This window comes from Sander lucioperca, chromosome 3 (genome assembly GCF_008315115.2).
Source record: "Sander lucioperca isolate FBNREF2018 chromosome 3, SLUC_FBN_1.2, whole genome shotgun sequence".
Classification (NCBI taxonomy): domain Eukaryota; kingdom Metazoa; phylum Chordata; class Actinopteri; order Perciformes; family Percidae; genus Sander; species Sander lucioperca.
The window spans coordinates 40,039,410-40,049,951 of NC_050175.1; the positions used below are offsets into that span (position 1 = coordinate 40,039,410).

Sequence of the window (10,542 nt, forward strand, 5' to 3'; positions counted from 1 at the left end):
TGACATGGTCAAAAGCGTTTGATCCAATTTTCAGAATTTGCAGACCACAATATGGCACTAGCCTTCTGTTGTAAATAATAAAATATAGGTACTTATATGCTACTATACCCAATACTACCAAATAGTCCACCTATAATTCACTGATCAAAATCATGTTCAAAATACACATGCTATTGTATGAACTTCAATGGTATCTCATAATTGAATAAACTGTGCTCTTACTTTAAAAATGTGTACTATCTAGTAATTTGTGCTCTCAATTAAATATCATATTATATAGTTTGCCTCATTAACTCTTGTAGAGGGAAGCAAACGCCTTTGGCATGGTGCATTTAATCAGCCATACGTTAGAACAAGATAAAGGAGCACTCCACAACCCTGGAGCTGAGTTTTTATCAAATCACATTTTTACGGCGAAAACAATCCGTTATCCTGTAAAATATTTTTAGGGGATGTCAAAGATAACACACTGTTGTGTTTAACAGCGAAAACAATTATTTACCACAAGACTAATGGCATGAAGCTGATATACGTTGTGCCAAATAGATAGCATAAACGTTAAAATTATTATTTTTTATGCTCCATGACAACTTTCTGGCTCTGTAGAACATACAGAAGCTTGCAAAAGTATCCCTACCCCTTGAACCTTTCCACATTTTGTCACATTACAACCACAAATGTAAATGTATTTTATTGGGATTTTATGTGATAGACCAACACAAAGCGGTGCATAATTGTGAAGTGGAAGGAAAATGATACATGGTTTTCAAATTTTTTTACAAATAAAAAACTGAAAAGAATGGCGTGCAAAAGTATTCAGCCCCCTTTACTCTGATACTCCTAAATAAAATCCAGTGCAACCAATTGCCTTCAGAAGTCACCTAATTAGTAAATAGAGTCCACTTGTGTGTAATCTAATCTCAGTATAAATACAGTTGTTCTGTGAAGGCCTCAGAGGTTTGTTAGAGTAAACGTCATCATGTAGCCCAAGGAACATACCAGACAGGGCAGGGATAAAGTTGTGGAGAAGTTTAAAGCAGGGTTAGGCTATAAAAAACATCCCAAGCTTTGAACATCTCACGGAGGACTGTTCAATCCATCATCCAAAAATGGAAAGAGTATGGCACAACTGCAAACCTACCAAGACATGGCCGTCCACCTAAACTGACAGGCCGTGCAAGGAGAGCATTGATCAGAGAAGCAGCCAAGAGGCCCATGGTAATTCTGGAGGAGCTGCAGAGAGCCACAGCTCAGGTGGGAGAATCAGTCCACAGGACAACTATTAGTCTTGCGCTCCACAAATTGGGCCTTTATGGAAGAGTGGCAAGAAGAAAGCCATTGTTGAAACAAAGCCATAAGAAGTCCAGTTTGCCACAAGCCATGTGGGGGACACAGCAAACATGTGGAGGAAGGTGCTCTGGTCAGATGAGACCAAAATTGAAGTTGTAAATGCAAAACGCTATGTGTGGCGGAAAACTAACGCTGCACATCACCCTGAACACACCATCCCCACTGTGAAACATGGTGGTGGTGGCAGCATCATGCTGTGGGGATGCTTTTCTTCAGAAGGGACAGGGAAGCTGTTTAGAGTTGATGGGAAGATGGATGGAGCCAAATACAGGGCAATCTTAGAAGAAAACCTGTTGGTCTGCAAAAGACTTGAGACTGGGGCGGAGGTTCACCTTCCAGCAGGACAACGACCCTAAACATACAGCCAGAGCTACAATGGAATGGTTTAGATCAAAGCATATTCATGTGTTAGAATCAACACAGGTCAAAGTCCAGACCTAAATCCAATTGAGAATCTCTGGCAAGACTTGAAAATTGCTGTTCACAAACACTTTCCATCCAATCTGACTGAGCTTGAGCTATTTTGCAAAGAATGGGCAAAAATGTCAGTCTCTATGTGCAAAGCTAGTAGAGACATACCCCGAAAGACTTGCAGCTTACAAAGTATTGACTCAGGAGGGCTGAATACTTTTGCATGCCACACTTTTCAGTTTTTTATTTGTGTAAAAAAAAAAAAAATAATTCCAATTATGCACCACTTTGTGTTGGTCTATCACATAAAATCCCAATAAAATACATTTACGTTTTATGGTTGTAATGTGACAAAATGTATATAACAAATCTCTGTATAACAAATACAAGTATTTGCTTTATCTGCTCTTACATAGCCCAAAATCCTCTTTGGTGAATCCATATTTGAAACTCTTCTGCACCACTAGACGATGTCCCCAATTTGCAGACTTAGTGCCCTTTAAAAAAAATATGCCATTATGTCCACATAATGAAGGGTCACGAGTTACCATTTATATAACCCACTATGCAGAATTTTGTGAGGATTAAAGGCAGTCATTCTTTTTTCAGCTGTCACTGGCTATTTTAGAAACTATCCACTGTTCCTTTTGGAAGTGGTTTGCCTTGAAGTTGAAAAAGGTCTGTCAGTCATGATTTTTTTTTTTTCTTTTTTTCTCTCACTTCAAGCAGCGGCCTGCAGTGATTGGCTGCGCCCACAAAGGTCATCGCAGATCGGGTCAACACACCTGTTGGTCATTAAGGACTTTCCTAAACAAGCTAGCAATGTAGCTTCTGGTTTATTTGATGAGATAGGAGTTTGCGTCCTGTTCCCTGCTGCTATTGCCCGGACTTTTGATTCATTTGACGGCCTCAAAAACAATTTCACGCCACATGTGAAGTTTTCCTGTTCTGCTTTTGGCAATTTTGGTCGACGTTGACTTTCCCCACATATGTTATTCTGTAGCCTACTGGGGTGCTGGCCGGGAGACCACTTGCTTCACTACACGAGGTAGGAAGGCTATTTAGTGCTTTTTGCTATCTGTGAGTGGATGACTTGGCTGTGAGTGTGTTTGGTAGTTATGACGCTACTGAGGCTACTTTCTGTTTTAATGCTGACTTGCAATGCTGGCTGCTAATGACTGCTGTTATGCTAGCTCTGCAGTGACATTGATTGGGAATTCATGTCTCGCTTTTTTTGTGTGGTTTGGTTTCATTGTGTTTATTCATGTTGTAAAATATTGGCCTTATTACAAACATTACTGTTGTACTGCACAGAGCCAGTTTCTCTGTAATAGTATCTTTTGAGAGACACACACACACACACTCTCACTAGATAGTAATTCACATTTTCTTCATATTCAGCTTCACTGAGAAAAGTTTCAACTCAAAGCAAACCATTTATGTGACAGCTTGCTTTACTGTTCTTCCTATCATAATTACATCTACTGTACACTCTTCGCTCAGCTGCGCCCTTTGTCAACCTGAAGCTTATATCCATGTAGGCTACTGATGGTCATCTGCTGCTTATCAACACCCCATAACATTTAATATGAAGAGGCTGTCTGCTATAAGATGCAACTTGTTGCGATATTGATATGCTTAAGTGAATGTATCTGCTGCAGAGCTGGTGTGTTTCAGCCTGCTGCTACATATCAGGTGGATTTCAGGCCGTAGATTTATAAATCTCACTTCACTAGATAGCTATATATCCCCAGCAATGGTTGGACGTGGATTATTTTTTAATATAGTCACTTCATAGTCTCTGCTGTGCTGCTGAGCTTGGTGTTTGCTTTATGGGTAGTGACAATATGAGGCTAGATGCCAAATATCAACTTATTTAGAATATCGCCCAACAAATCCGTTCTGTGAGTTGGCTGAGTGAACTTAGTTATGGCCATTCAGAGTTTTCCCAAGGTAAGTTAGTGGTTAGTGCAGGCTGTGAATGTTGAACAGCATCAACTTCTCAAAATGACTTTTTATGCACACTTATAATTGCTTACAATCGCTGCAGTCAGTGCAAGGACAACATAGTGTTATGGTGATGAGTTTAAAGGGAGTAATGTGTTAAGCAGCACATAATGTTCATAGTATTTCAAGAGTTTGGAATCAGTAGGCGTGACTCAGACGTTACAGGCCTCACAGATGGGGCCATTAAGTAAATTACAGAATATTGAGGGCTGCACTGGTATTTTCTTCTGGGTTAAAACAACTGAATTTCTCTAACTCTTTGGAATTGGTCAGCCATGTTGGATCATTATGACACATTCTGTCTTGATATGAGGATTTCTGAGGAGAATAAATGATTGACTGAGTGAACAAGCGAGCATTTAAAGTCCAACTCGAACAGAGGTTAGTTGTTTGAGTGGATTGAATCTCTGGCTGAGCGTCTGCCTTGTACAGAGACCAGCAGCCATGAATCTAAACGAAATGCATGCCTGGTTGATTTGCCTGCTGTTTGTGTCTGAGAGATTTCAATGAAACAGATGGCAATTAATCACTACACTTATTACGGTTATCAAAATTGCATGCAAACAGGCATCGGTGAATTGTGTTTGCTAGATTGATTGTGCAACTCACTTTGCTATGTGGTGTAAACACAGTATTTACTCTTACTTGGGTAATTCTTCTTTCTCTCACATAATACCAACAGCCCAGACATTGAGATTGTTATGCATAGTAGAAACTTCTGTTTTTTTGCATCATTTTGTAGGAGACAGTGTGTTTACTGGAGGCTAGAACTATTTTTCTATGTCCATGACTTGCCTAATCTCCATATCTAAAATTCTGTTGGAAGAATACTTCAGCGGGATACACATCCAGTAGCCCAAACATAGGCTATATTTTCAAAAGAGTGAAAAGACTCGTGATTGGAAAGTTATTTTAGATGGTTAAACCACAAAGAAAAATGTCAGCAGTTGTTCATAACTTGCATGCATGAATACAAGTATGAATAAAGTGAAAGACATTGTGATTTTTGGAGTAGATCACTATCTCTCAATAAAAATGACCATGGCAGTTCATTTTCTACAGACAAATCTAAATACCGTTGGCTGTGTTGTGCTTTTCCACTGCTAAATTGGATGTGACGTCGTCGTGTGGCCGGACCTACATCTGAGAATTTCTCTGCACACTTGACGGTTGCACTCCTGCTCCTCTGAGTTGACTTCAGTCTTCCGAGTGCCATGGAATGAGATGTGAATATTATATACGGTATGAGATGAGATGAAACCCCTGACAGGGACAGGACCAAAGTAACCAAAGACGTCTCTTCCCCCCCCCCTCGGCCTGACAGCCAGGCAGTGGCATAACGCGGCCTGAAATACAGTACAGCCGACTTTATTATCAGGAGGCTTGGCTCATGCTGCCAAGTCCCTATATTTTCACCTGGAAACCACGGAAACTCGTGTTGTTAAAGAGATTGGAAATTAAATCATGGAGGTGGCATCAAAATGATTAATTTTTATCGGCAAGAATTTGAGTAAATTTGCAAAGGACTGTAAAAAAATCCATCTACAGAAGTCCCATGCTCAGCCTTTGATTATTATTTTTTATAGAATAACTGTTTAAGATTTGACAAATTTGAGTAAAACACGGGAGAGTGAAGTGGAGCTGAAATAATTGGTTGGTTAATTGATTTGTCAGTCAACTGAAAAGATGAATACACTTTTGATAATTATTTGCTTAAGGATTTTCTAAGAAAGAAATGGCAGTTTTTCCCTCCTAACTTCTCAGTTGTGAAGATTTTCTGCTTGTTTGTGGTTGACTGAATCTCCTGAGGTTTTGTAAACTGACAAAACAGGATATGAAGATGTTTCCTTGAGTAAAATGTCATTTTTCTGACTTTTTATAGACCAAAGAATGAGCTGAAAATAATCAGCAGATTAATTATAATGAAAATAAATGTTAGTCAAGTACTGTGGACATTACAATCCTTTTTTTGAAAGGACCCACACAAGACAGAATGGACTCTTTTTAATACAGGTACTGTATTTTCACCAAAACTGACCGTGACATGACAGCAGGCGTGGATATTTTAATTATATCTGCATGCTGTAGTAGGGCTGCACAGTATGACCTAAAAATCAAATTCACGAATAATTGCACATTTTACCTCCAATGAACGATGATTAAAAAAAATTGTTTTTGTCATAGTTCATTGGCAAGGTTTGTATTGTAAAAAGGCTCAACTATTGAAGGTGAGATATTTTTCTTTCTAATTCAAAAGTGCTTATTTTTTTTTTTTTTTTTTTAAATAATTGAAGGAAACGCACAAAGCGGGAACTATTATGGCTATTTATTGAAACTGTAAAATTGAAATGAAAGCACACATTGCTTGAAATTAAAATGTTGCATTTTAGTTTTATAAAAATTAAAAAAATACGCCTTAACAGCTTCAGAATTTCGTCCAGCCCTATGCTGTAGTGCTGTATGTCTTGTATGATCAGCTGTTGTGTGAGCTGATAAGACTTAGGATCCCACAAGAACCAGTAGTGTCTTTAAGATTGTGAAGCACATAACTGTAGGCTACATATTAGAGTTGAGGTTAGAACACAGTGACGACATATAGCCTATTTTAATCCAAATTCTGTGTTAAAGATTACATGATGATGATCGACACAAACAAAGACTAACAGATTACCAGTTACTAAACACAATTGTCACATACATATTTCTGTATGTTTTTATGTATTTGTGTATGTATGTATTTGTATTAGGTTTGTTTGTTTTTTTTAACGCTGAAAGTGGAGCTCATAGAAAGGATGCCATGTAAATGACAAAATGTTGATTTGTTGCCAGCGATCTACATCCTGGTCTCTTTCATCTCCTATATGTGTACATAACTCATCTCCATGTGTATATAACTCATCTCCATGTTGTGCAGTCAAGTGTAACATCGTACACTGCAGCTCTGCTCCCTCTGACCGATTATGATTATGATCTACTGTTATATTGTGATGAAAAGAGCAATGCTTGGATTTCAAGTTGATGACATGCCGGAGGGCTTACACAGTGGCTGTTCAGCATTTTCCCTGCAGTGATTCCTCTTTTATCTTAGCAGAAACGGGACAAATTCATTAGGGCTGTTGCCTGTACAGTGGTTTCGACATCACTCCTCCTCACAGCGCCGCTAATGAGTGTGAACAAAAGAACTGTCACACATTGGACTGTAAGGGAGAGGCAGTGTGGCCTGATGGTGGTACAGAGGACTAGAGGAAAGGTCACTTAACACTGTGGTCCTTTTGAACATGAAACGTAATGCCAATCAAAACAGTGGTAATAGGCAGGACAGCCAGGTAGGAAAAATCACACTTCAGTTTTTGCAAACTATCAATTACACTTTAAACAATCTTTTGTGTTAGAATATTTAATCGTTTGCCAGGTAATTAAACTTAGCACGAAAAGTAAGAATTTGTGTTTTGGTAGATTATTTCTCTGTGGTAACAATGCTTTTTGGCAATAAATCTTATACCGTTCAGGGCCCCAGACTAACTTTTTGCCTTGGTCGCACTGGTGCGCCTAACTTTTTTTTTTTTTTTTTAATTTAGGTGCACTAGCACAAAATTTAGGTGCACCCAAATTTTTCCTCGCGTCGCCATTAACACCACAATTTCAAGGTCACCTTTTCATCACGATAGATAAAATTTGATTATTAAAAAAAAGTTGGCATTCATTATCGATTCGTTGTCGCGCGACACGCCACTCAGTCGCGGAGATAAAAGCAATTGAGTTGAGTGCCGTGCGGAGCGAAAGGAAAAAAAAAGAAAAGAGCAGAGCAGGGGTAGAGGAAATACGGAGAGAGACCCTTAACGTTGTTCTGAAACACATGGCGGAGGCAGAGAAATCAGTTCGACCTAAGTCATCCAAGGTGTGGGAGCATTTCACACTAAATAAATCAAAAACGTGTTAATTGCAAGATAAGCAAAAGCGACACGGCACAGGCGCACCACGGTGATGATTCAGCACCTAAAACGTAAACGTGTTGGAGTCCTTGATGAGGAGGAAGGGAGTTCAACAGCAGGGTAAAGTCACTACAGAATCCTACTTTTGTTCCGTTTTGAAGTGAGGAACGTAACGTCCCTCTTCTGGTGCTGGTGTGGTGTTTACTCGTTATCCAGCTTGACAAGCTAGCGTTAGCTCGTTAATAACAGTAGTAAAGCAGGCAGGACTAAAGAGACGTTTTTATTCACTCTCCTTTTTTGGCCATTCATTTTTCAATCTATTTTCATGTATATATTCTGTGCTTTGTTCCATATCAGTTATTGTTGACGTATATATTTGTGTGTTGTACTTTCTAATTTCATTTTAAAGTTCTTTTATAGCACTTAGTCATCTTAAGCTGTGTTTAAATGTGGTGTACAAATGAACTTAACTTGCACTTACTACTACTACTTACAATGATGGTAATAATTTAATGAATAAGCTTCGTGTGTGTGGTCGGTCGGTCGGTCACCTTTACACAACTATTAACTAAAACAACATACATGTAAGTATGTATTGAGTTGATGTAAATTAAAGTTCTATTTCTTTCTATCTACCTTGCTGACACAACCACTAAGCTTTATACAAATGATTGCGTAATGATGTCATATAGAGACTTTTAGCGACATTTGGAGCTGGTGCTAGCGACTTTCATTGGAAAAGAGTTGGCAACACTGGTAGCTCTGTGGTGTTTTGGAGACTCACCACTCAATTTCATCACAACCACTACCAGCCTGACATTTCAGACTAGACACACTCAGGGTTTCCCGCAGCACTTTGCAGCTAAGGCGGCCGCCTTAGCAACACCAGCCTGCCGCCTTAACTACGTCATCAAAATCGAAAAGTAATTTATCTTTCGGTGCCAAATTTCGGTTCCAAAAGCGTCTGAGCGCGTAAGCTCAAGCTTATCTGTCCTCTCTGCATAGTGCCACCAAGTTTATTGTTAAAGGTTTTACCGTTTGCACTAAAAAGTCTGTTGTTTACATTCCTTTGCATTTTAGTTAGTTCAATATGGTACACAATGTCATTTGTTTATTTATAATATGTTCATGTTGTGGCAAAAAGGCGCACCCCTATCGCAAAGCACAACCAGTTTCATTAATGTTACTCTGTGTGAGCAGTGTTACCCCCCCTGCGGTCTGACGGCAAACTCCACCTTAACTAACACATTTTCTGTGGGAAGCCCTGCACACTCTGAACTTACCTTTGTGTGTGTGGTGAAGGCTGTCAGAGCTCAGCATAATTGGAGACTGTCATCTCAAAGGTGAACTTGACATGTACGTATGTGACATTTTTTGAGGGACTGCAGCAGCGCCTTGAGCAGAGACACATCACAGGGCCAATGTTGGCACCACCAGCACACTGCAATTGAAAATGCGTCTCAGTAGGGCTAGAACTGATGTTTTCACTAGAGCCCGACCAATAAAGGATTTTTATACATACATACATACATACATACATACATACATACATACATACATACATACATACATACATACATACATACATACATACATACATACATACATACATACATAGAGTAAAATGGTTACTGGACTTTGAATCTTCTCTGAAGAGTGTAAGTACATTTAGTTTACACACTTATCTTAGTATTTTTGTGGCCTTGAACAAAAGTTCACCTAATGCGTTAAACATTATACCTTAAGAGTGTGTGGAAGCAGAGAACATCATTATTCCTCATTAGATGTAGTCATTGTAAGTGCATTATCGTGCACTTAGAACATTACCAGTGCCCTGCGTGATAAAATATTTGATTTCCCAATGAGATGGACTTTCAGTATCAGTAATAATGAGTAGAACTCATTACATTCAGCAAAGGGAAGATAACCCTTGCTCAAGCTTTTTAGTAGTAAGACACTTTTATTTTAATGAAAAAATGTCATGGAAATGGCACGGCTTCCTTAATTAGCATTCTTCACTACAGACCAGCCAAGAGCTTTCATTGGTCATTCCAGTGCAACTCAGTAATTGTATAATGGGCACTTTATTCAGTAGTCATTTTAAATGCACCTCACCTCACATGTGCTCTTGAACTTAAAGATTCATCATAAGATGCACAGCTACGCAACTGATCCTAATATTGGATGCGTTCTCTTGACCACGGGTCTCCTCCGTGCTGTCCTGATTCAGATTCTTTCACAAAGAAAGCAAGCAGTGGAAGTATTCAAGCATGTCAATATCTCAAAATCTAAAGGTCCAATGTGTAGGAATTTCTCCCATCTAGCATTGAGATCATATATCGCAATCAACTCTCTCACACCAACTCTCTCACACCACACAGTTCAAAGTACGTATTACAGCTACAGTAGCCTTCACGCTTCAAAAATCTGGTCTCTTGCTCTCTGCAATATCCTTTTTATTTTTCTGGGCGAAGAAGAAGACTCCTGTTCCTGAAATTTGGATTTTGAATACGTGTGGCCCTCCATGTTTCCTTCTTCAAAACTTACTGGGGCCGGGAAGCGATGATACCCATTAGCAGCACCTGTGAGTTTATCATGTGACAGCGAAAACGCGAAAGGCGGAGCAGTATGTCCTGTATGTCCCTTACTGTACTATACTTAAATACTTAACGTATTTCGAGATGGCGCATGAATATGGAGCGTCTACCCCGGTTCATGCGAATGCAAATGTGAAATTTCAAGCCGAAAGGAATACTTGGAATTGATAGTGGTGGTAAATATTCATGAAAAAGGACAAGTTTGTGAACGGGCAACACAGATTTTGATAATGAACAACTAAACG

The 10,542-nt window shown here is 39.2% G+C and overlaps 1 long non-coding RNA gene across 1 annotated transcript in view; it reads left to right on the forward strand.

Moving 5' to 3' along the window:
- The first annotated feature begins 620 nt into the window (after positions 1-620).
- Positions 621-10,542, forward strand: part of LOC116043382 — a 20,428-nt gene continuing 10,506 nt past the window's right edge. Inside the window, exon 1 of the long non-coding RNA XR_004103460.1 lies at positions 621-804. This is a non-coding gene — a long non-coding RNA (uncharacterized LOC116043382). The remainder of the gene's footprint in view (positions 805-10,542) is intronic.